The 24325-nt window shown below is 39.3% G+C and overlaps 2 long non-coding RNA genes across 3 annotated transcripts in view; both read right to left on the bottom strand.

Annotated features, from left to right (window-relative positions):
• Positions 1–4633, bottom strand: part of LOC138240767 (uncharacterized) — a 48658-nt gene extending 44025 nt beyond the window's left edge. For both annotated transcript variants that reach the window (XR_011190004.1, XR_011190005.1), the window contains exon 1: positions 4373–4633. This is a non-coding gene — a long non-coding RNA (uncharacterized lncRNA). The remainder of the gene's footprint in view (positions 1–4372) is intronic.
• Positions 4634–11492: 6859 nt separating this feature from the next.
• On the bottom strand, positions 11493–21502 carry LOC138240766 (uncharacterized). The gene is made up of 3 exons (XR_011190003.1): positions 21242–21502; positions 20537–20705; positions 11493–11882 (listed from the first exon to the last, which is right to left on the bottom strand). It is a non-coding gene; the product is annotated as an uncharacterized lncRNA (long non-coding RNA).
• Between the last annotated feature and the right edge of the window lie 2823 nt (positions 21503–24325).

Here is a 24325-nt window from a genome sequence, read left to right as displayed (position 1 = left end):
TCCATCATGTCATCAAACGTAGCATATACAGTACTGTATCTCATTCCCTTTGTATCAGTTGGTCATATTCGATATCCTACAATATCCTTGGTAAGAATTGTCCTATCCCAGTTTTCATTCCTGTTTATTACATTTTCTAGCCCATCTGAAACTCAGCCCATATGAATTATTATACCCATTCTACCAGTTACATTGTTTCTCTGTGAAAACTAGCAATTATTGTCTCCTGCCACATCCCTTCTTTACCAAATGACTTTGGAGTGGTGTTCATTCATTCTTGATTTAATTGTTGCCCTGACATGGCATTTATATTAATAAAAAACTTTTCTCATTCATTCAGATAGCATGATAGTTGTTTCCATAATCAATAATGTGTATTCCCATTAAAAAAAGAGTTCTATTTTGTGAGGGGGCGGAAGTTTCTGCCCATATGGCACTTAAAGTCTGAGCTAAATTCACCAGAAAGCTGTTGGTAAAGTCCTGTCTCGCTCAGACATCTGTCCAATTGGGCGAAAACGGTTAGTCAGGTTATTGTTTAAAAAAAAAACCAGGAAGTGGAGGCAAGCATGGAAGAGAGAGGAAAATGAAGAAAATAAAAAAATAGTGAGGGAACGCTGTGTGGGATGTTGGACAGATCTTGTGTGAATTTCTGTGACTTGATATTCTGAGCTTGTACTGTACTTTGAGAGAAGTGCCTCAATGTAGAGATTCTGTGATTAGGTAACACACTTCACTGCCCTGTGTTATAGAGAAGTCACTTGATAAAAAGTTTTATTAGTAGCTCAAAGAAGCTTAGACTTTTGTGTTATTTCCTCACACTGTAAAATAAAAAGCACTGAATTTGTACCTCATAGTAGCCTTTGTAGCCATTTTCACGAGACCCATCTAATAAACGTTCACATACTATGGCACCCCAACCCCCAGGTGTGACACTATGTGCAATTACTTCACAATCCATGCTGCCCATATTTTTCATCACTTAACCTCCACGATTCATACTGAATTACAATATTAAGTAATAAAAATAAAATACAAATATTCAAAAGCTCATTGTAAATGAATTGTGTTCCAACAGCTGCATAACCAAATCACTGGCTGAATTAGCACAATTGAGAAGTTAATTACCAGGTGGTTCAATAACTAGGTTACAAGTACACAAGGACTAAGCTTGGTGTGTTCTGTCAATAAGAATGATAACAACAACAACAATAATAATGATAATAATAATAATCACCTGGTATCATTAAGTGGTGAATTATAACAGACAAAAAGTACTCAATTACAATACTAAAGCCAGAGTAAAGAAAAACTATAAACCCCTGGAGCAGATGTGTAAAAAGCGGCTGTTTTAAACATTTTCTTTGCCCATGCAATGAGTAATCTGTGACTGTCTGAAAGCCTTAGGCCAGTATTCACAAAGGCATAATACAACATCAAAACAAATCGACAGAGCAGTCACTATGCAAGTTGCCAACAGCATGATGTGTTCTGCAGCTGAACAAATGAGGCTTACTGCCGCCCAACTGGACCAGCCTGCTGTTCAGAGCTGCACAACTGTGCTGGACTGAAGGAAGATGCTTATGTCATCACAACGAGCTCAAAGACGATGGTTTGAAAAGCACAAAGAAAGGCTTTTTAGAGCCAAGCTCAGGCACTCACAGAGATATCACAGGACTGCTTGCTGTCTATCCAACACAACAACAGTAAAATGTGTTCTTGATTAGTTCCCTCTGTGTAGAACTTGATCCATTTTCACACCATTTTGTTTTGGGTTTTTTTTTGGTATAGATTAGAATGAAAACTGAGATAATTACATAATCTTAATGTGCAACAGTTTTTTCCGTTCTTTCTATAGATATTTGAGCAAACTCTAGACAATACCCATATTTTCAGTAGTACAAATAACCTGACAAAATGATTTATTTTTCAGTAGCATTCATGATTATAGAAAGGCTGCTTGCTGTTACAGCAAAACAATCAAGCCCCCTTAAGGTGGCAACCTAGACTGTAAATCATTTATAGTACAGTACTTCTGTTAGTAAATTAGTAGCAGGTGATGATGGCAATAGAATTTCCATAAAATAAATTATGGCCTGAACATGTTGTGATGGTTCCAGTGAAAGGATAGTCGCTGCTTTTTTCATTTCTTTTTGTTTTATTTATTTAACTTTTGTCTATACTTTGATATTTACAGTGTATTTACGGTCTTTATGGTTGTTGGTTTAAGACTTGAGCTTCTCAACTTTTCTCGTCTGGAAAAACTCTGGTTAGGTTGACACTCTTCTGTTTCTCATGATTAACTCTTCACAATTCAGATTCAGATTGCAGCAGACGGCTACTGACATTCCTGCTGCAGTCTGTTTAGCCTTCTGCTTGGCTGCCACTGTAGGATTCAATTCTGCTGTGTCGTCAGCTGATGGTGCCATTTATAATTTTAGAGCTTTGTTAATCAGCCATCTACTAGACAGTTGCAGTGATCTGTTGAAATTGAAAATGTTCCTTCTTTTCTGCTTTGTCTGCCTACCTAACTACTGTATATCCCTTCTTGGAGTGTTTCTCTATCTGCTGCCATTTATTACTGCTGTGTTCATGTTCTGCTTACTGATCAACCTGCTGCCTGCCTTCATGGACCACTGCTGCTGCAGCAGCCCTTGTTGGTCTGACCATGGCAGCAGGTCAAGCTGCCAGCTCACACTGACAATGGAGGATATGCTACATATGCTCTGACATACTGTACATATGCTCTTGAACCACCTATGGATTATCAGTGTTTTCTATGTACTTTAATTGTAATGTGTTTTTGGTCTAATACCTCTAATTTTTTATTCTGTCTGAGGGTTACTGATTTTTTTTACTTCATATCAAAACTAGGACTCCTGTCACAGTCTGTTTGCAATACATTTTAAAGCAATTGTAGTGCTATTTGGTTACATCATCATTAGCACACAATAGATTGTCTGTCTCTGTCTGCTACAGTATGTTCCCAAAACTTAAGATCAACGTAATGTCTCTTATTCTTCTTCACCTTTTGTAACTCTACAAGATTAACTCTCCTGAAAAGCTTGTTGTTATATAATGCTATGACTCTCAATCACTTTATTACTGATCAGAACGTGCACTTTTGTAGCTAGAATGTGGTTAGACCCAAATTATCTTTTCTACAAGTTCTTGAACTTTCTCAACTGTTTGCACTATAATGTGCAACCCCAATAAGTATTTTATGTCTCAAGCCGTTTCAATATATATATGGATTCTCCTGAGTATTTAACAACTGCTCATTTCTTATCAGATTTGGAGTGCTTAGGTTTTACTGAGCATGTCACCTTTCTAACACATAACCATGGTCACACATTACTTTCTGGATACATGTCTGACCTACAGGCTTTTTCACTGGGTATTTCTTATCCTAAGACTGTCTTTGTCAGGGATGTCTGAAAAACGAGACGAACCATGGAGAGGCAGGAGAGCAAAAATGGGGAGTTAGCCCGGGCTCATTAGTGCAAAGAGTTCAGGAGTGCCGTATAGAAACCTATGCCCTCAGGTAGCGGACATGGGGCGACCTGGTGCTAGGCTGGTCTCAGGACATCTGAACGTCATTGCTGAGCGAGGCCAGAGTGCAAGACCTGGAAATATATAGCCCCAGAGTGCGAGAAACACCGGAAGGACAGCAAATAACCAGAAATGAGAGACAGGACAGAGAAGGAGCGCCCTCTGGCTACAGAGGGGGTGACAGTCTTATTGAATTTGTCAATCCAATACTGACAGTAAAAGGCCTATTAATAGTGAATTAATCATCACCTTCCATAAACAGTACTAGTTCCATTTGCAACTAGCATAAGAAATTGAAAAAAACATGACTTAGTTTATCTCAGTGTGCTTTGTTTATGAATTCTATTCCTTTTTATAACAAGATACAAAACGTAATCTTCTTAAAAAGCATCTAATTTAATTTGGTCATTCTTCCCTCTGGTACACAAATACAGTATGCTATGGCAAATTCTATGAATGCAGCACCATGAGCACTTGTAGAGGAAGGCAGGGCTTGCTGTTCATGTACAGGCCCATGAATGGCATCAGCTATCTTATCAGGATGTTCTTATGCCTTCCAGATCCTCTCTTTGTTCCAGTCTATTCAGACAGGTTCGTAGTAATCCCACAGTACTTTCAATCCTTTACTTTTTTCCTTATAGGAAAGAAAAGGATACAGGAAAAAGGAATATGACCAGGGTAGATATAGCCGGTAGAACAGGGGTGGGGAACCTTTTTTCTGCCAAGGGCCGTTTGGATATTTATAACATCATTCGCGGGCCATACAAAATTATCAATTTAAAAATTAGCCTGCTATATTTGGTCAAACATTTAATTAACTCACCCCTAATGTGATGGCTGGAACTGCCTCTCTTTGGTGAGGCGTGTGATGTTAGCTGGTATTAATGATGTTGCTACTCGCAACTGCTTTTCCAGGTTTGCGTTGGTCAGTCTGGAACACAGTCGATCAAACAACCACTTGCTAACATTGAGTTCCCTGACAGGTTTTCCCTTCATCTCCATGAACTGCTTGACTTCATCCCGCAGTTCGTAAAACACAGTGTGTTAACACTTTCGCAATGTGTACACTCCCAGCCTGCCTGGCACTGACTGTCCTCTGAGTCACCGCAATACAGGCAGATGGGCGCAGGCAGCTGCGAGAAGCATGCGTGTCTGTCCCGTCATGTACTCGTATGTGTCCTTTCTATCCCGTAATGGACGTTCCTTGCTTGTCCCTCAAAATTTACGTTATTATTATGATTCACTTAATATAAATTTATGTTGCTATGAAAAAAGCTCCTAGATTTATTGAATTTCAAGTCCCACCTGCGTAGGGCTGGGCAATATGGCCAAAAACATTATCATGATAAACAATTTAGTATCAGTCGATATTGAGAATTATCGATATCGACTGAATTAATGATTTGATAAATGTCAAATCATTATTTCTTTCAAGTTTAAAGGCAGATTTTTTTCTCCTGAATGAAACTTGAAGAAACCAGACAGTTAATTGGTGAATTAAACAACTCTTTATTTTAAGAACACAACACTTGGCAAACAGCAGAAACATTAAACAAATCTGTTAGCTGCCCAGTCTGCAACACGCACGCGCACTCGCGCAGTATTTAGTGTGCATGCGCGTATCATGCGTAAAGCATGAACATTTATCGAACTTTTGTTAAAACTATATAGAGGAAAATTATATCGCAATAATTATCGTTATCGAATTATCGCCAGGCTCTACGCCTGCGGTTGCCTTGGCAGGGCCAGACCAAATGATTTCACGGGCCATATACAGCCCGCGGGCCAGACGTTCCCCACCCCTGTGGCAGATCCTGTGAAAGATAGATCAACAAGCATATTCAATTATACTATTCTACTTGAATAGAAAATAATAAAACAACATAAACTGTTCATTTACATATATTACACATTAAAAAATAAATTCTTCACATATTCAGAGTAACAGAGTTAGACTAATGGATCATGGTAGGCATTTTCATGGTTAACCTGTGAATTTACAGTATATCTTTCAGCAAGGCCCTTTATAAATGAGAACAATAAAATCCCATCATAAATAAACTGAAGTACATTGATAAAAAGAGAACTCTTACCACATCATACAAGAAATTAAAAAAATAATCATCTTTTTTCCTGATGTTTTAGGTTCATTTCAATAGGAGGCACTAGCTATTAGTCTTATACTGTACCTGTCTTGATTTTTCTTCCATTTACCAATTGTGAATTAATGCTGAATAAAATTATTATTCTTCACTGTGCTTGGGAATTGCTGAGGCATTCTTTAAAATGTTATCAATAACCAATAATTATTCAATTAATTACTGATTTGAGGATTGGGTAGCTCAGTAATTAGTAAGCAGATCTACAGATAATTTTGAAATATTACCAACAACAATTAAATATTTTGTGGACAATTACTTCCAAAAACTGTTGAGTTATGATAAATAATTTAGAAATAACTGTGTAGAGGAATGAGTACTTGATTTGCAAAAAGTTATTCATGCAAATGTTGATTTTAATTGCTTGTTGTACAAAAAATACAGTAACTGAAAGGTTTCACTGATACAGCTGATGCAGCTACCTACTTGAACTACTTTAATCATAATCTTCAATTGAATATAAAATTGAAGGGTTAAAATTCTTTCTCTGTACAGCATGTTCAGCAAAACACCAGCTGCAACATGAAATGTATCTGCTGCTGATAAGACCAGGGGCCTGCAGACACAAAGAATGCTTGTTTTAAGAATCCCCAAGAATATTTTTTGTCTAGAAGGCCAACTGTAACTACTTGCTTTTAGAAAATACTGATATAGCTCAATTACATAGACATCTTCTGATTAAAGTAGAAGTTTGTTTAACCAATAGAAATTAATTATTATTAGTATTAGTATTAGGCTACATTGTTATTTGTGTCATAATGGATTTTTTTTAGTCTTTAATTATTTCATTCAAACTTATTTATAGTATTTTTTATTATCCTATCATTAAAGTGTGAATGGGCCAATTGAGATGGGGATTACATTTAACCAATAATATTACTATCTTTTACCCTTTCTGGATAATTGATATTAAATTCTATCTGAAGACAAGCCTTCTGGTAGAATCTAATGTCCTTCATTGAGAGCCCTAGACTTTGTTTTACCATATTTGGTATCACACCTTTTTACCTCATAGCGAAGTCTTGGTACCTTTGGATCTTGTCAGCCAAGGGATTTTAAACATTCTTATCAACAGAAACTGCAATGCCAATGGTGTTAGCCCTTTTGCTCTTATAAACTAGAGTGGGGAAGTCCCGGAGAATATGTTATTTCATTAGCTTGATTAAATGTACTTGAACATTAGTACTTAAAGTGGGAGATTTTCTCACTCAGCAGTCCCAAATCTTTAGAGAATGCCTTGTGGACAATTTTGTCCATGTTGTTCTTCCTCTAAAGGTGCTCAACAATATTGTGTACAAAGCAGCCATCGACAATCTGCTGGATTGCACTATTGGGTGCTCTGGAGTAACAGTACTTGTCCACAGTCACATCTTAAAAGACTCCAAACTGTTGTTCTTTGCATGGAAGACTGCATGAATATCAACAGCAGTTTCATTTCAAATCTTCTGTCTTCAAGGAAGAAACAGATCAGTGTGCACCCCTTGCCAGCACTGATATTTGATCATAGAATTAGCAGTTCTTTCTTCATCAAGTGTCTTGATATGTAAAGGGAGTCAGTGGCACTGGGTTACATCACCCCCTTGTAAACTAGATAGTGTAGAATTATGCGGCAACAGAAGGCCTAGTCTTTTAGGGAGTGGCAGTGTGTGTGGCCTGAGGCTGTGAACAGTGATCGAAGAGAAAACTACATTCATCACATCCTGTATATACTAGACTCCTCGCTGGGATAGGCTCCAGCTGCCTCCCAACCCTGAATTGGAAAGAGCGGATAGAAAATGGATGGATGAACATTGCTCCTTCAGACAGGATTTCCTTTTTAACTATCCAACACAATCAAAAATCTACACTTTCTGACTAAGTCATAAAATACTGAGCATCAGAAAAAAATTATAAAGAAATACATTTTATTTTTTGAGTAATTGATCCTTCACAACATTGTAAAATAATCTTTATTTTGAGGGACTTTGAGTGATGCATGATGAGTAAATCACCTCATTACTGAGAGAGATGACTGAACATATCCATCCATTCATTTTCTAATCTCTCTATCCAATCAAGGCTTGGGGGGGACATGGAGTAAATCCCAGCAAGCAATGGGTACAAGGCAGGATACACCCCTGACAGGACACCAGTCCATTGCAGGGCACTGCGAAAAAAAAACATACCAGGGCCAGTTTTCCCAAAAGCCAATTAACGTGCCACTAGGTCTTTGGATTAGAAACTAGAACACCCAGAGGAAGCCCATGTGAACACAGGAAGAACATACAAAATCCATACAGGCAGCACCCCTAGGAATTGGACAAAGGGCTGCAGAGATGTGAGGCAGCAATGCTAACCACTGCGCCACCTAAATGAACATATGTGATGAGGATATTAAACAAGTTTAATGTCAAGTCTGGTGACAATCGAGAAAGAAAACACATAAAGGAATCAATACGCCCAACTTATCAACACTTATCACACTTTTATGATATCAGCATGTTGGAGGCTAGACTAAGTCAGTACACTCTCTGGAGCACTCACAGCTAGTAACTTCTAATTTGGCAAGACATTACAGCCAAACATTGTCAATAAAGGATAGGCCACAATCTAGAAGATCATAGTTCACAAGACTTTACCAACAAGATGTCAACCTTATTGCATGGAACTAAACTGAGCAATGTCCTGTGTATCATACAGTATATGTACAAATTGGTTTAGCAATAGTGGCCACTCTTGCTACTAGTCTGAAACTTAAACAGCAGACCCCCCCAAATATGACAAATATTAATCAGCATAACAAGTTGACTTTGTCATGTTTGTTCAAAACATGTCCGTTCATGTCCTATAAAAATATATTTTATTTCATAAGAGCACTACATATTTGTTGGTTATAAATCACACATTTCTTATGATGCTCAGTAAATAAATGTAAAAAAAGTTCATTTAAGTTTCAAGTGAAATAAAAAATGTGAGATATAATGGCATGTTCTACCAAATTATACTTCTGAAAATGTTGTAATAGAGAAAGAAATATAAGCTAAGGTTTCTCCATTGCAGCATATTAGTGTGTTATGGGAATAATTGTCTTAGATACCATTCCGTTACTGCCTTAGGGACATTTAGCATTATTATAGTCCACATGCAGCATGTTTTGTGAATTCACTGTATTAAGTATACCTGATACAAGTATTCATAGTTATCAAAGGTATCAATAAAGACGATATAGACGTTTTCTTCAAAATTAACACTGAAACACAGACAATAGGACAGCAGTGGAAACTATGTAGCAGTAAATTAAAAAAATAAAAACAGCAAGACATGTTTATCCAAAGGATTGTGAATAGGCCAAGCTATCAACTAGCAACTAAACAAGATAGTTTACCAAACCTACCAAACATTATAGATGGGTCAAATGGCCTCAACTCATTTGTAACTCTTCTTATGGTTCTATGCTTTTACCACTTGAATGTAACTTTATGTAGTATTATGCTGTCTGGTTCTGGTGCCTGGTAAGCTATGTGGTTGAAGATGCAGTCTAGTTCTACTTTGAGGTTTTCCATTCCAGTATTGAGCAGGGCCAACCTTGCTGTGTGTCAAAGTTCTGACAAGGTGAGACTGCTACTGTAGGTAATAATTTTGGTGACTGAAGGCACTGGGAGGATTATGCTAATTGGGTGAAAACCTCTGCTTTTTTGCCCTGTGTTTTATCAGTGTTCACATTCTCCTTGTGTTGCCCTTCTGTGTTATGGTGTGTGATAATCTTCGGAAGGGCACAGGGGAGAATCCAGCTGGTGCTAGTTTTTACTCTCCCTGTTCAAGTGATTATGTTGGACTGTGTGAATGCACATAGTCTGCATGTCACTAGACAGTGTCAGTTCCATGGCTGAAAGCTGTAAGGCCACATTAAAGAGAACTGAAATCCATTTAGTTGGTCGACTCATTTTTAGAGCCCCCAGGTGTTTATTTTTCAAAACAATGTGATAAAGCTCTAGCAAGCAACATCACTTTCAAATAACAATTTCCCATTTGACTGAAATAATAATAAAAATAATAATAATAACTATTGAAATTATTTTAAAAGAAAGATCACAATAATTTAGATGTAAACAGGTTTCGATCTCAGGATTCCTTTATATTTATTTTTAAAATACTAATTATTGAACATGTCAGTAACCAATAATGCAGACAAGTATTAACACCATGAAGCTTAAGATTTTAAGCACCAAAAAATTAATTTCACTTAATTTATGACATCCATTTTGAAGACTCCGGAGAGTAAAATGTTTTCGAGTACCTAATATGAATATTTTGTTTTATTGGCTACATATTAAAATATAATGTGCATTAAAAAATTATGGCAAACTGAGGCAGGACTGATATTAATTAAATTAATTTAAAATTAAATATTGGGGCCTCATTTAGAATATTGTGTGCAATCGTTTATAGAAAATAAATTCCTGCTCTGGAATCACTCTGGGCTTCAGTAAGTTATCTGTGTTAAATAAGGTATCAGTTCATCTGCTTCAAAATGATTTTTTCATTTTGCTTATGATACCTTTGCCAATTCAGTGCAGTTGCAAGTGGAAAGTTTCTTTTTATTGTATGCTCAGTGAGGAACATCTTTGAGGTTTGTGTTGTAAGCAAATAGCTGTGGAGGATGGGAATTAGGATATTATTATCTGTGGCTGTTTCACAATGTCAGAAAGAATAACCACCTAATTCATCTTTGTTTATATAAGTGTTTATTATATTGTAACGATTGTAGTCCCTCCCCCTTAAGGGCACTCCGGCTCTTTCACTTTTGAGTTGATTTTGTGCACCTGGTCCCGGTTCCTGCCTCCCTATAAGAGCCAGACGCTCACTCTGTTCTGGGCTCTGCATTGGTTCCGGTACCAAGCGAGTCCGGGATCTGAACGTCTGGTCTAATTTCCCCCTTTTTCCCCCCGACCCTCCGCCGGATTCGCTCTGGTTTTTAATCCTGTTTGTTCTCGTCTCGGATGGACCGCCCAGCTTTGACCTTTTGCCTTCCTCTTGGATTTCCCTTTGGACTCTGATTTGGATTGTTTGCCTGCGCACCATGGACATGCCCCCTGTTTTCATTCCCAACTCCCGCATTCTTTTTTCCCCGTGTTTTCCTCACTCTACTCTGGATTGTGTCATCTGCATTGGGTCCAGAAAGACATCTTTCGTGACATATATGAGTCATCAAAATATTTAAGATATTAAAAGCAAAAATCATCCATTAGTGGTGTTCACACATTCTCCTAGCACTAAAGAGTGGATTATTTCGTCCTAATATTGTTTATTTACAGATCTCCACAAAAATTTGCCATTCGGATTTTCATTTTATTCCCCTTTTCACTCCATTTATTTGTTTTCTACTTTTTGTCTGCCCCACCCCTTTGTCATTGATATCTATCTCTACCCTATGCCCCTGAAGGGGACTCCACAGCCTAAATATCATCATGATATCAATCTCTGTCTTTACTTTATCAGTTCACTGGGGGTAAAGCTCCACACTCTAAACTCTAAATTATCTGCTGTGCTTTATATTACTTGAATATACTGTATTATTTGTAGGCTTTATAATGATATGGGGGGGGGGTTTCATTCTGGTATAACAATAAAAAATTCTAACAGTAAATTGCAAGACTACTTGACGACTTGTAGAAATCAATCAATCATAATGACTTACAGTGTTACACTCAGATTCTAAATATACAGTATACAAGACACAATTTATTGTTATAACACCAAAACATGCATAACAAACAACAGATGCAACAGAATATTTCTGTGAAATGATCTGATGTGATATGAAAGACTGATCACTCAGGGATTATAAAGACAAGAGTTAATAACTTCAGAGTTAAAATACACTGACTATAACATATGTTATGTTCTTGCTCATAGGTTTTATCAGTCTCATATAATAACATCACATTCATATTCCCAGATACAAGTAAATATACATTTACTATCATGAACTAAACATCAAAGATATGTTTGGAATAAAAATTAAACTCTTGAGAATTATAACGTGAATAAAGAAGTTTTAAACTCAAAGATCCATTGATCAATTGACCACATTTCCTTGATAGTTCAAACTTCCTGCTGAGGAGATGAAGCTGGGCTGGGTTAGTCAGTGGTCTGTGGTCCGACTTGACAGCTGCTTGCTCTGTGTGGGAGTGTCTAGTGCCAGAGAAAAGAGGAAGAGTTTTGCTTAGCAAAGGTCCTGATGAGGTTGGAAAAGTCACATGGTTAGTAAAGTCAGATTACCAGTTTAGTTGGAAAGACATGAAGAGCCAGTGAGCTAGCCAACCAAAATGAGTGAAGTTGTAACTTTTAAGGTACATCATCAAACTAATAGCTTGTAAATGGCTGAGGTGCTATCAGGTATAGTTTTGATACCCACCGCATACACCTGTATCTCTCATTTGGTGGATCTTGCATTGTATGATGAACAGTGACTTTGGACCCATGGTCTTGGGAAGAAACAGAATACAGACTGCACGTGTGCTTTACTGTACAGTATATCATTAGATTGTATAGGATGTACAGCTTTTAAAGGTACTTAAAAGAACTAAAGGTACTTTTAAGGCAAAATACTTATGGGAAATACTGGAAAAGTGTTAAGGAAGATACAATAGCTACAAACTGCAATGCTGTCATCAAACCCTATGAGACCTCCGCTTATAGCTTCTGTTTAGTTTATTGAACAGCGACAGCCTTCAGCTCTTAAGCAGCAACCAAGTTAGCTAAAAAGCTCATTTACATCAGTAGTCCCTGGGTAGGCTACAACCAATAAAATACAAGACATAGACATATAAAAAGCATATTAATCCATATCATCTGATAAATAGCTATTGATCATCACAAATGGTAAAGTGCTCATTAAAAAAATCAAAACAAAAATAATGGCATGTTAAATTAATCAGTACAATAGGTCCCCAAATAACATCCTTAAAAGGTTCCATAAAACAGGGACATTAACTGAATCAACATTAAGCTGGGAATTATTTTGCATAAGAAAAAATAGAAATAGGGGTTAATGGAAACCAGGAGGCCATAAATATTCCCCACAGGATGTTAAGTGTGGCATATTTCTCAATAAGAATGAATGTATTCAACAATTACTGGGACCAGAATATGACAAGTAAGTCTACAGTAGTGTACGATCTGAAAGTTAACAGAACATTCACATCTGCATTTGTAAACAGAATAATTATTGTAATGGCTTATTAAGTTGGGCATTTAAATATAATTTAAGCTTGTTTGAAATGTTTTAGAATCACTTAGAATTTGAAAAGTAACAAATGTGATGAGTGTATGTGTGTGAGAGAGAGTGAGCTACTAATAATAGTGCTATATAATAGTAGTACTGTATGAGTGTGAGTGATTAACAACATTTTTAGACATAAGTCTCATTTAAACATTGAACTTAAATTTTCAATATTTTGAATTCATAGTGTATCACGTACACACAGCAGAATTTGTTTAAATTCAACTTTTACAGTAAGTACAGCATAATACTACATAAAGTTACATTAAGGATCATATGTGTGATGATTAAAGACATATAATACTGTATAGAGTGAAATTACTATTTTTGGCATATCTAATGTACTGTAGTCACTGCTCTTCTTTAGGTTTCAGCTCAGAGAACTTGAAGCTGGGGTATAGAAAATACATTAAAATTACATAATCATCTTAAACACAGGCAACTATAAAATAATATATATTTAATGATTTTTTATGATACAAATATATTTTGCAATGATTTAACTACAAATATGTTATTTTCATGTTTTAAGGTTGGAATTGTAGTCAGGCAATATTAACATCCACTGTCACAAAAAGTCAAAATGGCATAAAATCGAAGAGAGATGTTAATCTGGGACTCCCTGTATGTCAACATCTGCAAGAGTCACATTAGAAGACAATCACTTAATCAAGATCTTACTTTATCTAAATGGTATAATTTCAAATAAGCTTAAATATATAGTGTGGTTAATGACATGATTCCTAATATGGAAAGACCAGAATGATTATTAGCATAGTTTGGATTATTATAAAAAATCTAATTATTAATAATGACAATTTAAATTATAAATAGAAATTGAATGACATGTTGTTAGTCATTAAAAGATACACCAGGAGAGTAATGATTACATGATATATGAAGTGAAGCACCTTAACTCTGATCTAAGTGCCTCCGGGTACTGAGCCTGGGTTCTGCCAGTAAAGTGATTCAAGTCATATTGTGGTATTCTTTGATATAAACTAAATGAGATTTTGACCTCTTACTGTACCTCCAATATTTTAAAAGCCAGTTCAACAGATGATGAATGTTTCTCCCTTATCATTTTATCAATGTATTTGAAAGAATCCACATATAGTAGCAGGTTAAAAATAGGCAACGATGTCTAAAAGCTAAGAAATACGGAGCTGTTCCATATCCAATTTCAACACATTATGCTTGGAAAAAGAAAAAAACCCAAGGCTGTTAATAAACATCCAATACCTTCCTGAAGAGAAAGGAAGCATTATATTGTGTTTAAATATGCATTGAATCCAAGTGTAGGGAGAATTTAGTGTAACTCTTGTGTGGCCTTGCAAACGAGTGGAATACTTAATGAGATTTTTTTTTGTAAACAACACCTGAAACTCAACATGGGAATTCAAATCTCCATAATGATCTGTTTTCCAGAGGAGGTAAGGCTACTTGCAAATGCAATTAAAAAAAGATTAAAAGGGTACAAAGAAATGTAAGCAAAAATATATAGATTGTTTACTGAAAAAACAGACAATGATACTACTCTTTCTGATACAAATGTACACACACAAACTCATAAAATGTGTTTGCAACCCATTATTGTAAGATTTGTATTAATGAGTTTTAAAAGATGTATATGAAATTTCAAACCATTTGAAATGTAAAGTCTACCAGTAAGTGTATTTAACACTAGTATACTTGTTATATATGTAGAAAACAATGTGCTACACAGTTCATGTGGCTGTAATGCCATCTATTGTTTAAAATATGGAAAAGCAACCATAAAGTACTGTATCACATTAATGGTAACATGAAATGTTCACTTCTATTCGATTAAAAATATTAATACTTTTTATATACCGCTGTGCAATTACTTTATGCAACATAGCAAAGTAAAACATTGTTCTGATGTTGTTCTTAGCTTAAAGAATGAAAAACCCAAAACTATTTGTTTAAAGTACTTCTCACTCTCAGTCTAATCTTATTTAGGATTCTCATGTCATCAAGGATTGCCATATCATTTATCTTGAGCTGTGAAGGAATTTCAGTGCAGATAAACTTCAACAAGGATTTATAAGCTTTTGAAGAAAATATAACAAAAATAAAAAACACAATGGGTGGTGCGTGTTACATTATTGGTAGGGATGGACCCTACACAGATCCAGGGAACTCAAAGACTACCAACAGGATCAAACAAATAAATCCAAGGTAAAAGTCAAAAAGCAATAGATTAAAAACCAGAAGGTCCTAAAACAAAGTTAACCGAGGAAGAATCTATGAACTCATGGTCACAAAACAGGGCTAAAGTATGTAGGCCAAATAGGGGAATGCAGAGAATGTCTCATGGGAAAACAGGAAGTGACTCTCAAGTGAAAACGTAATACTGAGCAGGGATGACCCAGAGAGCTGGGCTTAGGTAGGCTTGGGAGGGGAGGTGTGGTGATGAAGAAGTGCTGGGATAGGTTAACGAGGTCTAGGTAGTCTGTGTACCTACAGTAGGTGCCTGTGGGTCACAAGCTCCCTGGGGGCAGGATGGTGGTACCGTAACAGTAGGTTGAATGATTTGTGCTCTTTTTGCTTTGCTCACCATATACATTGGTCTGTCACAAGCCTACACAAATTGGATAGTTTGTAATTTGCCTGCTGTAAAATGCCATGTGTATAAAATATTTAGAAGAAAGACTAATAATATGACTATTACACAGCTATTACAATAATATGTGTTACACAGCACTCCACTGTTTCTTTTTTGGTGTGCTACTAATTTTTTAATACTACAGTATGTAGACAATACAACATGAAAGGTTATTATGCAGGTTCTCAAACACTACAAAAAGTATTTCTAAACATTCTGCTTAAGTCGCTAGTTAAGTGCATGTAATAACACAAAAAACAAAAATACAAGCATAGTATTGGAAAGCACAGTCATAACAATTCAAGCACAGTGCTTTGTAATGTAGTTATGACAGCAGTATGGCAAGAGAGTACAAAATGGGGATTGAATAAGACCAATCTATAATTCCTAGATAAAAACTGATTCACACTGCAGACTACTAGCACGTAAAAAATCAATTAGATTTAAGTAAGATGTACTGTCCAAGAGGATCAATGGTGGAAATCTGCCCACTATTTTGTCACAGTTGTCTTTATAAACACTAACAAGCAATTTAAAAAAATGAACATCAACAATCAATTTCCTGTCTGTTGAACATTTCAAATTCTAGTTTGTTAGCAAGTGAATGTGTAAGATTCTACTATCTAAAAAAACAGACATGGGCTGTATAAATTCGAATGTATTAATTGTATTAATAAACCAGGACCGTTTAAATGTCACATAACTGTCTCAATTCAATTAATGTCTGCTATATTTCTGGCTTATATGATGAATCTAACAACAACAGAATTCAAAGATATTTTTCCTTAGCACATCATGGCAGATCCCTCTGTCCAAACATACACTTTTTCTAAGAACTAAAATTGTGTTTATAGGATACTCAATTTAAACTACAGAAAAAATCGAAATGATACTATCTCGGTTACAATGAAAGGAGAGAGGAATTGCAAATATAAAGGTTATGATTTACAGTATTAAAATTCATGCATAATCTGTGGTATTACTCTTTTAAGTGATTCTCGGGATGGATGGGTTAGTTTACTTATGCTAACATAAAAAACCTAGAGGAATGTTTATGCCACACTACCCTTCACAGAGCATCATTTATCATCTTGAATCTGACAGTAAACAAAAGTGCAATCCAGAGGAAACGATTAATCTCTCTTTGAGGTGAAAATACTCATATACTTTCACTTGCTAATTCTAAATCTCCAGATTTTAAAATGCTGAAATGCAGATAACAGATAAGTACAAATATCAAACACAATGGATCTCATGTCTGAAAAATGCTTGAGATTGCTTCTAAAAAGTCTACCACAAGCAGTTTAAATAAAGTACAGTGGTTGACTATATCTAATAAAACTGAAAGGAAATCTAGTAAGGGCTGATTAGAAACCATTTTCATCTATAATATGAATTTAGTCAGTCACAACAGACTTTCCTTGCTCTTATGAGGTCTATTGTATAGGACATGTACTTCTTTCTGATAACAGTGTCAAGGCCTTTCTCATTCATGTTTTTATTTACTCTCACATCATTGCTCTACCTCATAATGTTATACTGTAAATAAAAACTTATTTTCCAAAAACCTTCAAAAGTGAAACAAAACATTTTATTATTATCCATCAAGTGCTTAACCAAATCACTGTATTATTCCTAATATTAAAAGATTCCTAAACTTTTTGGTTGTGCAATACAAATTTCTCAGTTTCCAGAAAAGTCATTTCTGATCCAGAGGACAGACTGCCATCTATTGGTGAACTATTACCTGTTCTAAACAGTACAGGCCTTCTAATCTAAAATAAATATTATTAGAAAAATGAAACTATTTGTGTATTTGTTGCCTTTTCTTACATGTGCCAATGCATGACACAATGTTTTTTATGAGCAACAGCTCCTAAAAACAAACTCATTGTTCTATCATGCCAACAAATACCAAGAGTTACAAAGAAACCTTTGTGAGTTCAAACATGTTGTACAAAAATGATCTCATAACTCTGTAATGACATTTATTAAAGCCAAATACCAGATGATGTTAATATTGTACATTAACAGTGTAGTTTATTACTGACACAATGACTTTGTGTGTTGTGTGTATTGAATCTCCTATCATCAGTCATAAATGCATTAAAAATGTTCATTTGTATTGACATTTTGCCCTTGTTTTATTGTTAATTATTAATTAATCTTTGGGGGGTGACCTGAATAAATCACATTCAATACTTTAAAACACTGTGCTTGCATCAAATCTCCAAACTGTAAGAGTTTAATCATAAACTACTGAAATGCTGTTGTTTTCTTCAGAAAAACACAAAGGGTTTTCAAACAAACTAATGCAAGGTTTATGTACAGTACATTACTGAATGCTGAACATACTGTATACCAACAATTATTTTATGCTTAATTTTTAAATGTTTTAAGTGTTTTATTCTAGCTTCATTGAATGAAGGTCTTCTTAAACCATGAGCAATGTGCAGTCAACAATTTTAGTTACTAAGTTAGGGGAATTTGTTCCTCATCTTCCTTTAATGATCTAATGAGTTTAATGATCTAATAAGTTGCTGTAGGTGTGACTGAATATCAATGGACCCCAGATCTGGATGGCCTCTGAATGAGACCAAACAAGAAAGAAACTCTTCTCTACAATACATATTGAAAACAATGTTAGTATGTAATTATTAGGTTTTGATTTCAGGCTGTAAGGACACAAAATGTGTTACTTTGCAAAAGGTGTGTATTTCTATAGGTGTTGTACAGTAGGAAGGTCATTAGGTTTTGAAAATGAACAAGTATCCCATGCCCAACAGTGAAGAAAAGAAACACACCATTTCTTCAGCTATCTACTTGAAGGTTTTGAAAATGGTGTATTACGGTAGCATGCTGTTGCTCCTATATTTTTGAGTAAAATGTGTATACTGTATGTGCATGTAAATGAAACATCATTCATAATTAAAGTTACCAAGAAAACAAAATAAACACTAGAAATTATGGCAAATATCCTAAGTCTATTGAGGTGACTGTTTAAAAAAGAAAGCTGTCTAAAACTACAGTTTCATTCTGTCTGACATATATTTCATCAAGGCTAGAAAAATATTCAAAAATGTATGAGAACTGACACTCATCCACTTCTGTGGCACAGATAATGGCCAGAAGGAAGAATATGCTCAGGAAAAGGAAACCAAGACACTCTGAGGTATGTCTTGGAAGATCCCATGATGGCACAGAACCAGGTGAAGACCCACTTAAGAAATGGGATACCAATTAGTGTGAACCCACTGATTCTCTGTTGATCTTGTTGTATTGCGGATGAGGCTTTCACTTACTACAGCTTCACCTGGGGAAATCAAAGGATGGCTGACAGTAAACAAGAAACAGGATTTTAACCCCTGGTCAAACACCAGACAATGAGGACATTCCAATTATTGGAATATCATTGACTGACAGGTGGTATATGAGCACTCTGGAGAGTGTACACCACTTCTAAAAAGTAGTGAATTACAGTTACAAGTTATGTGCAAAAAAACTTTTTAAAAACGTACATTCTAAAATATTGTGTGAAAAGAACTTAATTCAATATTTTTAGTATAGTTGGTATGTAAAGTAATACATTTAATTGTAATAATACATGTATTGTAGTAATTGTAGTAATACATGGCCAGCAGCCATATCACTCTGCAACTCCCAACTGGCAACCCACTGAAGCTGCGTACCCCAGCCGGGCGCTCTTCGGCAGCAGTGCCAGGCGAATGCTCTACACTGCCCCCACCTGAGACATCTGGCATCCCGCCGGCGTCGAATAGCCTGCCTACATCCAGCACACAATCCCACAGCCCCCGCTGCACCCGGCGAGTGCGCCTGCTGCGTCGAGGTAGAGTCTGGTGGTCTGCCCCTCAGCCCCCCCCGGCCCGGTGAAATCTGGACCTGGCTGCTCCCCGGACTCCTCCGCACTCATCCTCCTTCCATCGTCCCCTCGCAAGCCCTAAAGGGAGGCAGGCGGTCTCGGTGCAGGACCACCACCCTCCCTCGCTTCCTGAACCAGACATGGTAGCAGACCTCCCCCACAACCTCCAGGACCTCCCCAGGTCCCTCCCAGGTAGACGCCAACTTTGGGCTGAGGCCCTTGCGGCGCCGCGGGTTGTAGATCCAGACGAAGTCCCCAGGTCTAAAAGGGGTCCCCCTGCGGCGCAGATCGTAGTACCATTTCTACCATACCACCGCCTGAGTCATGCGGCTTCGGGCAAAGCTGTGTACTCGCAGCATCCACTGTTGCATGTCCCACTCTTAATCTGGCCCGTCTGGCTGTGCCAGCACTCCTCCCGGCGGCGAACCCCATGCCAAATCCACCGGGATGCACCCGGTAGACTCCTGCTAGTGCCCCGAAACCAGGATGGCCAGTTGAGTGGAGAGCATCCAGTTAAAACACTCCACCAACCCGTCGCTCTGGGGATGCGGTGGGGTGGTCTGCGTTTTCTTAATCCCCAGGTGCTGGCACAACCCCACAAACAGCTGGGATTCGTAATTCCGCTCCTGGTCGCTGTGGAGCTCCTCCAGCACCCCCAGGCTGACAAACATTCCCTCCAGCAGGGCATCAGCTACGGTGGACGCACTCTGATCTGGGAGGGCATAAGCCTTGGGCCACCTCGTAAAGTAGTCCACCGCCACCAGCAGGAAATAGCAGCTGCTCTCCTCTGTGCGCAGATACTGGCCCAGCACATCCACCCCCACCCGCTCCATGGGCGCCCCCACCTGACGTTGTTGGTGGGGCGCCCGTGAGTTCCTGGGGGGACCCTTCTGGCAGAACTGCTCCATGGCCCGGTGACAGAGACCTGAATAGAAGTGGCACTGGAGATGCCGCAGGGTTTTCGTAGAGCCGAAGTGCCGCAGCACCGCAAGCTGCCACCTGACCTCGCCGCTGGAGGGTACCCACCACCCCTGGCGCAGCACCCCGTCCCTCACCTCCAAGGCCTCCCACAGGGCGCATAGAGCCTTCACGGACTTTGGGTGAGGAGGGAGCTCCTCCCGCGCAGGCTGGGTCCCCGCCACCTTCCAGCAGAGCACTGGCCCGATGTCGGGGTCTGCCTCCTGCTGCTGTGCCAGATCTGCTAGGCCCACACCAAACAGCCCGCTGAAATGGAAATCTAATAAGTAAAGTGATTCTTAAAATGTAGAGAGCTTTGCAAAAAATATATTGGTGCTTTTAGAAAATATATTTCAAGGATGTAATTGCTGTGCTACAGTACGTGCAGAATTTTAGAAAACAGTGCGTCAACAAAGTACACTGTTTAGGTTACTTTAGAAGACAATGTACCAAAACAATATATGCTGTCTAGGTCATTAGATTAGCTGAAAGTAACGGATAAGCTTTGAATAACAAATCTAGTGGTGCTTCTTCTTTCGTTTTATGATGTAATCTGTTTTGTCTTAGGGAAAGGGGAAGTTTTAGAAGGGACAAAGCGCTGAGCTTTTTTACAGCGCAACGTCTTATAAAACCCTGTACTGCTTGTATCAAACTGAGTCTCTGGTTGCTCTTTGCAAAGTGGCAACAGGGCTCCCAATATTGCAATATTGAAATAAAGACCTTACTCAAGTGAGAACTCTCTCGTGGCTTCCTTGATAGGTAAATTTCCACGACAAGATTGGCGACACAGATGGGACACTAACCTGAGCGCGGACGGCTGCTAAAACTCCATCCTGGCCCGGACAATTTTAGCAAATTGGACGAACCTCGGAGGATAAACTGTTTGTCCTTCCTGAGACGCGTCTGGAGAATTGAACAATGTCATTACCTTTCTCGCAGTTCGCCTGGGCATTGATTTAAAACAGCATTGTTTGTACCACTCTCAAAGTAGTGGAGCAGTGGAACATGTAAATGGGACCATAAAGAATAAACTAACAAAGATGATGGCTGAGACAGGAATGAATTGGTTGACGTGCCTCCCATTGGTCTTGATGTATTTAAGGGCCAGGCCACATTCCACCATAGGACTCTCGCCACACGAGGTTCTTACTGGACGCCACATGGGAATAGGGCTTCCAGAAGTAAAGGGGGAGGCCACAGACCTCACCCACCTCACTTAGATGAGTGTTTGGTAGCATATTGCTGGAAAATGTCTAAACTTGTTAGTGATATTCATGAACAGGTTAAAGCTGCGCTGCCTGCACCAGACCAGGACCTCTGCCACACACTCCAGCCAGGAGACTGGATTCTGATGAAAGACTTCAGGAGAAAGAAGTGGTGTTTACTCAGGTGGAGGGGGCCGTACCAGGTGCTGCTGACCACTGCCACTGCTGTGAAAGTCACGGAAAGGGTTCCCTGGATTCATGCTTCCCACTGTAAAAAGGTCACAAACAAACTGAGCAAAGCGCAGGAGTGATGTCTCCACAAGGACAGATGGGGATCACCTGCTTGGGACTGATGTGCACAGCCTTTTTCCTTTTTATGTGGAAGCCTGTCACCACCCAGAAAGAGGAAGAATCTAAACGCGAAGCCTCTTTGTATACAAACTGGCTGAATGAAACTAATAATGAGGGGGATATGAGCAATTTGTGGTACAAATTTATAAATCATACTGTTAAAGTTAAAGAAATTTAATGCATCTTGTAATGTATGTGCTTTAATGCCTCATTCTACAGCCTCACCCATGCGACTTTTTCCCCAACCAGTTGGTAGTCACATTTCTGAATGCATAAGTCTAGCGGCAGGATTTCCAAAGCCAGACCCTCGATCTTTTCCCACCTTCACCATAACGTATTTGACCTACTCAAAGGGGCATCCATATGCAAATGGCCTGAAGATAAATAAGTCTACTACAGTAGCATTAGGCTTCGTTTCTCCCAGTGATCCAGCAGGGCATTTTGCTATTCACTTCAATGTTATCAGTAACTGATTCTACTGTTAAAGTAGCAGTTTACCTGCCTTCAGGGGTTAATCACTCTTACTTATTGCTATGAAAACAAAGTACACTGTTTAGGTTACTTTAGGAGACAATGTACCAAAACAATATATGATGTATAGGTCATTAGATTAACTGAAAGTAACGGATAAGCTTTGAATAACAAATCTAGTGGCTTCTTCTTTCGTTTTATGATGTAATCTGTTTTGTCTTAGGGAAAGGGGAAGTTTTAGAAGGGACAAAGCGCTGAGCTTTTTTACAGCGTAACATCTTATAAAAACCCTGTACTGCTTGTAACAAATTGAGTCTCTGGTTGCTCTTTGCAAAGTGGCAACAGGGCTCCCAATATTGCAATATTGAAATAAAGACCTTACTCAGGTGAGAACTCTCTCTTGTGGCTTCCTTGATAGATAAATTTCCACGACACCGCTCAGGGACATGGCTGCGGTGCTCACTTTCCCCCCGCCGCGGGCGGCCTCCTCATGCTGCTCCAGCAGTCTGCTGCCTCGCAGGGCCTCCGCAAGAGAGCGTCTGTGTTTCGGTGGCGAAACCCTGCACGGTGCATGACCGTGAAGTCGTAGTCCCGCAGGATCTCAATCCACCTCGCCATTTGACTCTCCGGCTCCTTGAAATTGAGCAGCCAGGAGAGGGGCACATGGTCCGTCCGTGGTTTAAATTGGGTCCCGAACAGATAGAACTTGAAGTGGCGGACCGCCGAGCCTACAGCCAGCAACTCCCCCCAGGTGACGTAATAATTCCTTTTGACCTTATTGAGTGCCCGGCTAAAGTAAGCGATGACCCTCTCCCCGTCTGGCCCCTTCTGTGCTAGTACTGCTCCTACCCCTGTATCACTGGCATCTGTATCCAGCACATAGGGCAGCTTCGGATCCAGGAAAGCCAGGACAGGAGCCCCCACCGGTGCCTCCCACAGCCCCTGGAAGGCTGCTTCACAGTCCATGTCCCACACAAAATGCTGCCCTTTCTCCATAACGCGGTGAAGCGGGGCAGCGAGGCTGCCAAAATCTTGAATGAACCTCTGGTAATAAGACGCCAACCCCAGGAAACTGCAGAACGGTGTGGGTTACCGGCCAGTTGCGCTCCACGGTGACCTTCCCCTGGTCCGTGACCACCCCTCGTGGCCCGACCACATACCCTAGGAAAGTGACCTCCCACCGCAGGAGCTTGCACTTTCCGGGTTTGAGCCCCAAATGCAAGCCAACACTAACTGGAGGTTCACCAGGGCCTGCTCAAAATCCCGGGCATGCACGAGTAAATCGTCTAAGTACACCATGCACTTGCTGGGGGTCTGGCTGCCTCGGTGCCCGGCAGGAAACGGGGACGCAGCAGGGTGATGGACGAGCCGGTGTTGACCAGGCCCTGTCAGGGTCTGCCCTAGATGAGTCAGGGAAGAAATAAACCCCGGCTGTGGTCAACCCTTCTTACGGCAACAGACGGGGTGAAGCGCTCTTCCTGACTCTCCGGAGCAGGGGTAATGTCATTCAAGGGTGGCGTTTCCCCCTTTAGGCCACCTTACTCCCCTTTCCTGACACCCTCCGGAGGCCCCACAGCTGTGGCAGATGACCCGCCATTGTTCATCCCCTGGCATCGCCGCACTGGCCATCTCCTCCTCCCCATCTAATTCCCTGGGTGCTGCCTCTGCTGCCCGGCAGGGAGCACCCCTCCGGTGATGCCCACCGGTCTCCTCGAACACGGCATCAGCCTGCTCAGCCAGAGCCAGGGCCTCCTCCAAGGAGACCGGCACTGCCAGCATCACGTGGAGCTGCACCTCAGTCGGCACAATGGCCCGGAGGAATGCCTGGAACAATATCTCCCGGTGGGCCTCCTTCAGGAG

The sequence above is a fragment of the Lepisosteus oculatus genome, chromosome 7 (assembly GCF_040954835.1).
Source record: "Lepisosteus oculatus isolate fLepOcu1 chromosome 7, fLepOcu1.hap2, whole genome shotgun sequence".
NCBI lineage: Eukaryota > Metazoa > Chordata > Actinopteri > Semionotiformes > Lepisosteidae > Lepisosteus > Lepisosteus oculatus.
This window is presented reverse-complemented; position numbering and strand designations above follow the sequence as displayed.